Below are 7,688 nucleotides of genomic sequence, written 5' to 3' on the forward strand. Positions count from 1 at the left end.
TATTCCAGCAACATCACAGCGGGGGACACCAGAAATGGGCTTCACACATTGTACCCATGTGGGGATTTGAACCCGGGTCTTCGACGTGACGAGCGAACGCTTTAACCACTAGGCTATCCCACCGCCCCCGCTCAAAAGATAAGCTGACGCGACGTGATGTAGCTTAATGGTTAAAAAGCGGCGTTAAACAACACGAGTTTATTCATTTCAGTTTCAAATATGCCATCCACATCTCCTGGAGTGAGTGAGTTACGATTTTAAGTCACATCGGCAATATTTCAGCCATATCATGACTAAATCATGTCATAGATTTATAATAACTGAAAGTAAAGTTTAAACATCTGTCAACGTACATTTGAAGACTATGGCCATAAAACAACTAGACTATCACAGATATAAATTTAAAACTAGTAATTGAATCTAAAATACTTTCACTATAGAAGATGATACAACATAAAACCGGGCTGTAGATCACCAACAACTGAAGGTATATCACTATACTAGGGACCATGGGGACTTACAGTATCTTTGCTACCTGTAAGGACCCTAGCTGGATTTACACCATCCCTTCAGTCGCTGGCGATTGTAATCAAATTTTGCCAAAATTAAAATCACAAAAATACTACGTTTAAAAACTCCTGGTAAGTTTAAATTTATTTTAAAAGTTTTGGGACTTGCGTACCCTCTCAGGAGGACAATAATTTTACAGTACTTTAACCCCCTTTGAGGATAGAGCCCTGAACAATCTCAGTTGATAATCTAAACTACCAATTATAAAACATTTATCTATTTACAACACATATCAAAAACTATATAACAGTTTTATTTCTTTTAAAAAGCAATTATTAAATGATAATTAACATGATGAAAAAGATCCCTCACTGTTTTGATATTGAAATATTGCTCCTGGAGTGAGTGAGTGAGTGAGTTAGTTACGTTTTACGCCGCTTTGAGAAATATTCCAGCAATATCACGGCGGGGGATACCAGAAATGGGCTTCACACATTGTACCCATGGTGGGAATCGAACCCGGGTCTTCGGCGTGACGCGCGAACACTTTAAACATTGGGCTATCCCACCGCCCCACAGCTCCTGGAAGAAGTAAGACTTGGATCAGCAGAATGCATAGCTTGTTTTTCAGTTACATACAGGACGTCGTAATACCACTGAACTGCTACGTTAAGAAAATAGGAAATAGGACACCCAGATTGAAACCTGGATTGTCAGTGCAACAACATACAAAAAAGACGACAAACGTGCGTTGTTTGGAACACTGAACAATGCAGTTTAGTTATTAGCTTACAAAAAATGATATTCTAGTCATTAACTGTCCTTTATGTCTTTATGCAGCAAAAATGAATTTATTAATGTTTGAAGATGAAGCGTAAACAGCCACAGTCTGGCTGAAATAGTGCAGATGTCACTCTGGCAGCTCAAAAGAACTTCAAATGGAAATTATGGTGGCCCAGTTTATTGGTGTATAGCCTTCAGAGCCAAGTTATGGTATATTCACGCTGCATATACCGGTGTTTCAAAATTATGTTACCAAAGTCAAAATGTGAAACAATAAGTTTCAAATGATTTGAATTCTTTTACAGAGAAAATGGTACATTGTTTACTTCGAGGTTAACAGGAAAGAATACTTTTCAGTCCACAAGGTGTAAAAGACAAAATCTGAGTCTGGGCAAAGAGAAAATTAGAGACTGAAGATATGAGCACCAAAAAGAGCACAAATGAGCACAAACTGTATCACGGATTTGACTCCACGATAGTCGACCCTAGTGACTGAATAGGATCTTATTCTCATAAGTCATACAAAATGATATAGAGAACATGAATATAGTTGCACACTGTACCGAATGGTTGATGCATTATGGATTAATGTGGTATTAATGTATAATTACAGCAGGGATAATCCGATTTCATAAGAGATATAATTTAATCAATTTTAGGGTTATTACAAAAGTAACTGGGGAGTGTACTTTTTTACATTACCAGTGGATGTACATGATAACATGATATGAAATTCGTCACATATAATATGGTATTTACAAATTGCACATATCGTATTTGCCATGTTTATATTAGACAATGTACCATTTTTACACTGCCTCCTGAAAAGATTACAATTTTGGTTATGTCTAAGTTAGCTTTAGGTTTCAACAATGTACAATCTGTTGAGAAATTGCCTAAGTTTAATTGTACTTAATTGCCTAAGCGTAAGCACTCTCTGATAACAAAACAGTGTCATCTGCAAACATAGTGCTAATAGTTTAACACACATGCCAAGCTGGTCCTCAATAAAACAATTTACAATACCAAGTAAATTTACGTTATATTATCATTAAAAAGACTTCACGGTCATTAAGATGGAGAGAAAATAAGAAAGGGGATACATATTTTCCCTGACAAACGCGAAACTTACGGTAGAAGAGTGGTGAAGTAGTAATTACCCAACTTTACGCAGGATTTAATTTGTTGACACGTATTGTAAATGATATGAAAACAGTCCTTACATATACTACCTTTAATCATTTCAACCCATAAAACATTTCTTTTCCAAACAGTATTACAGGCCTTACTAAGATCAGTAAATATAATAGACATGGTCGGCAGTAGAACAAAGCTTTATGCATGGAAGCCGTCTTGTGCTCTACTTATAAGTTCAATGGATTGGTTTGTAATCTCTGCAATATATTGTAAGTAAAACTTTGCCCAAGGAGCTTACAATAGTGACTGTTTTCGACAAAAAGCCTAACAACCAGGAAATGATGCTGACCAAGATGCCAGGCAGCGCTTCGGCAGCTTTGCCAGCCAGTTTAGCCAGGGCCTCGCCGAGAGATTTCAAATATTTTTTTATCCAGTCTCTGACGTCGCCTGATGATGATGATGATGATGATGATGGGCTTGGTAGTGTTGGGCTTGATGTGCCGTCGCCTCCTCCCGTCAGCGATACGACCAGGGTCGATATGATGAAGCCCAAAGCCTTCAGAACGCTGGCGATGGTGATCCCTTGTTCCCGGAACAGGGTTCGGATCCTGTTGGCCAACGTGGTGTCCTCGTTCAAGACTCGGTTGATGGTTTCGTACACACGGCTGATCTTAGATCAAAGGGCTTCCGGTTGGAGGAAGCGGCTTCCAATCGGGTCCGTCTCTCGTCTTCCAGATCGCGCAATCTCTTCTCGATGGTGTTTTTCGTGGCTTCGTCATTGTCCACGATCCTGAGTTTTCTTTTCTCACGAGCGATGTGCTTGTCTATTTCGTTCTGTTTACCCATGTTGTTCACGAGTTCTCCGCGCACGTTTTTCAAGGCTTCGTCTAGGCCACTAAGTTCCCTAAGGGGAAATTCGAAAACGGGTAAGGGTTCGTCCCAGTACTGGGTCAATAATTTTTTTATTTTGTCCGATGCTTCTTTGGCATGATGAGGCACTTCTCTCGGATCGGCGCTGGCACCGAGTTCGGTTCTTACTTTTTGCAGATCTCGGACGACCTTTGGCGGAAGTTTGGGTCGTGACTACCACCACGGCGACTGGCAAGTGTAGACAGGGCGAGCGGTTTTCTCGTGTGTTTGTTCATGAGATCGACCTCCGGATGGGCTTTCAATCGCATCGTCCTTCGTTGTCGATTTTGAACTTCAGATAGTCGCGACCCAATGGTTCGATGTTATTTTTATCGCACTTTAGGGCATCGTAATAATCGTCCACGGTCTGCTTTAAAAGTTTGTTGCCCATGGTGTCGCCCATGAACGAGGTGTCTTCTGCTGCGTCGTCGTTCAGCAGAGGCTGGACGTCGAAATCATCCATCTGAATATCGTCAGCCATTATTTTTTTATATATTAAACTTATAATATAGTTTCAATATAAACAATGTCGCAATACGGACGAAAGCTAGATCCTTTTCAAAGATCGAGAGAGCCGCTCGGTGTCAAAGCCGTGCGTCAGTCTGTGACCATCACCAACAATCCGAGCACGATCGATCAAAACCAAACGCTGCTGGTTCGATTCCCAAACCTGGGCACGAACGACGTCATCGTCCGGGCACTGCTCGACTGTCTTTTCACATCACTTTGGAGTCCACGAACGACAAACGCACAATCGTGCACAACCTGGGTCGCGCCATCATCAAGAAAACCACCATCAAAACCAGCGGGAACGAGGTGCTGAGCATTGACGACAGCAACATGTTTTTCACTTACACCAACCTGTGGAGAACCGAGAACGAACGCAATAACATGTTGTGTCAAGGACTTTGTTGGGATAACTGCGGTGCGAACGACATACGTGTGGGAAAAGCTTACACGCAAGACAAGGCGTGGCGTACAGAAACCAGTTTTGCATACTGCTCGACTTCGAGCTGCTCGAGGGGCCGTTTTACCAGGCCACGCTGGGCGACCGGTTGGAATACAAACTCACGTTCAACGACTACGGCAAAGTTATCTTCACGCCGGACGTCACCGAGGCCAGCTACGTTGTCAATAACATCTTGCTATAGGTTCGACATGGTCGTGAACCAGGAACTGGCCCGGCAGATTCGCAACCAGTACTCGGGAAAGCTGTCCATCCTGTACAATAGCGTGCTGCAGCACCGGACGATCATCAAGGACAAGAGCGACACGTTAAGGAACATCAACCTGAACTTGCCGGTTCGATCGATAAAAGCCATCTTTATCATTCCCGTGGCAGAATACGAGCCGTTTCGAAGAAACAGCAAACTCAATTGGAATCCCGAGATAACGAAAGTTGGCGTGCCCAACCAGCTGTTCAGCTAAGGCATGCAAGCTCATCAGCAGTGGGACGAGATAAGAAAACTACCGGCCATCAAGCCGCACCCACCGGAAGTCAACGACGATGTCAAAGAACTGGGTTTACCCTACGTTACGATTGGTGATTACCACGATAAACATTACACGCTGTGGTTGGACATGCGATCAACTGACGACAACAGACTGCATGGCAGCGGACGCCGCATTGACAACGGCAGCGAGGGGATCACCATCCAAATCACCAAAAAGGCGCAAAATCCGGCCGGCAAGTTAAATTTATATTTGTACGTGATTATGGACGCGCAACTCAATATAGACAATGGAAGATTCGTGCAAGCCATTTATTGATTTACCTCGTGCTCCGCACTGCACCATCATGTGCGGTCAGTAGGGGTGCAGCAAGACGGCATTCGTACTGGACATGCTGGAAGGATACTATCGTGACGTCTTTGACCACATCATCATTCTCTGCCCCACTTTACGGGTGAACAAGACGTACATGTAGAGACCGTGGGTGATGACGGACCCGGACGTGCACAAAATCGATTCAGGAATTCGTCTGCAGTATTACATGCCTTCTTCGGAACAGAAAGACCGGGACCTGAATTTCGTGGCGCTGGGCTTAGCCGCGACGGTGTTGATCGCCAAACAATTAGACTAACCAAAACCTGCGGCAGGAAATGCACCACCGAATATTGCTGCATACACATGATGTCCATCCGAAAAGGTTTCGTGAATTACACGTGCGAAAAATGTGCGGCGTGGTTGTGAAATGGCATTATCGCTGTTGCAAAGCCCATGGAGCGGACATGGTCCGAGGTCATCTCATCTACTGGACGAAAAGAGACTATCTCAACGAACGCAACCGACTGCTCAGAATAAAAATCTGACGTAGTGGAAAAAAAAGTACAACGGAGGTACATGCACAAATTTCCGTGAAAATTTGTGTAATATTTTAGGAAATAATCATTTTTTTTTTTTTAAAATCCGGTGAAAGGCTAACTATCCAATGTATTGACTGGGTTGCTAACATTTAATAGCGAGATTTCGCATCTGAATACAGCAAAAATCAAACCTATTAGAGATTTGACTTCGCATCTGAACATAGAGAAAAACCCTATTAGAGATTTGACTTCGCATTTGAATATAGCGAAAATCAAATCTTATTAGAGATTTGACTTCGCATCTGGATATAATTATTTTTCATTTAAAAAAAAAGTTTTCACACATGGATATAGCAACGATGATTACCGTTCGAGAACTGAAAAGGATTGCTAAAGAACGTGGAGTGATCGGTTACTCCCGTTTGAGGAAACCTCAGCTGTTGAGATTGCTCGGCACAAAACCCGTCGACGAACAACCTCCCACCCCCACGGTGAAACAACTCAAACTCCAAGTGAAGGAACGTGGGCTCAGAGGTTATTCAAGCATGGGGAAAGCCGACCTCGTCGAACTGCTTGAGGAACACAAACCCGTCGAACTACGGTTCGCGCGGACGAAGCACGCCATAGGTAAGTATCTGAGAGGCTGGAGGCTGGACGTCAACAAAAACATGGACGTCGACAGCATCAAACTGCTGGTTTGAGGAACTTAACGATCTGGGAAGACTCAAATTTCAACTCACTGTGAAAATGTCTCCTTGTAGCACCGAGGACATCCAGCCTTATTTCAGAGGCAAGCAAGAAGTCGTGACACAACCCGAATCAATCGACGTGTCCATCAACACCTCGTTGCAAAAAATACGAGAATCCCTGGAAAGCTACCCGCACATGGGTTTTGGTTGGGTCGTGGGAAGGATCGACACGGTCTATCTGGACGTAGCAAACTACATGCCATTCAAAGGCGGATCATACCTGGACTTTCCACCATACTACAAGAAAAAACAAGCCATGGTCAACGTCAAAAACAAAGGCGACGATTCCGGTCCCACTCCCATCTCCCAGATCGTCAAAATCGAAAAACAGAATAAACACATATTCATCAATCTCTTCAGACACGAAGGGAACACAATGATCATGCACAGGATCAGCCCCCTACCGAACGGACGCAAGACGATCAATTTATTCAAGATCCAGCGTGGCGACAAGTATCACTACGTGGATAAAAAGTTTCAGCAGACTGTTGTACGATCAATAGAAATATGACGGGAAAAAACACTTCTGCAAACGGTGCTTGCATGGCTTCACGCGAGCCAACCTGCTGGAAGCGCACCGGGAGGATTGCCGAGGCGTGGGAGAGACGGCCGTCCGAATCGACATGCCCGACGAAAACGACAACATCTTGAAATTCGTCAACCACAATCATCAAATGCCCATGCCATACGTCATCTACGCCGACTTCGAAGCCCTCATCAAAACCGTCGACACTGTCGCTCTGTCCCCGGAAAAAAGTTTCACACACATAATGCAAGAACACGAAACCAGCGGATTTGGGTACATGGTCGTTCGATACGACGGACAAACGAACGCTCTCGTGTCTACCGAGGTCCCGATTTCTCACGTGTTTGCAAAACGAAGAGAAAATCATCAGGAAGCAGTTGTACACCATCGTCCCCACCCCGGACGATTACGGGCACACCCTCAACATGTGGGACAAACTGGGCTGCAAGAGTTTGGGCGACTACCACAACCTGTACTTGAAAACCGACGTGCTGCTGCTGGCCGACATGTTCGAGATATTCAGAAAAACGTGCTCGAAACAGTACGGCCTAGACCTCGCGTGGTATTTTTCATCCCCCGGTCTCTCTTGGGACGACTTGTTGAAAAGACTGGCGTGGAACTGAAACTACTGACGGATTACGACATGCACCTGTTCGTAGAGAAAGGTCCATGACCTCCAAACGCTACTCCAAAGCCAACAACAAGTACGTTCCAGGTCACGACTCGAGCAAACCGACCAAATTCATCCTCTATCTCGACGCCAACAAC

This window comes from Haliotis rubra, unplaced genomic scaffold, assembly GCF_003918875.1.
Source record: "Haliotis rubra isolate DU_JTF1 unplaced genomic scaffold, ASM391887v1 Scf282, whole genome shotgun sequence".
NCBI lineage: Eukaryota > Metazoa > Mollusca > Gastropoda > Lepetellida > Haliotidae > Haliotis > Haliotis rubra.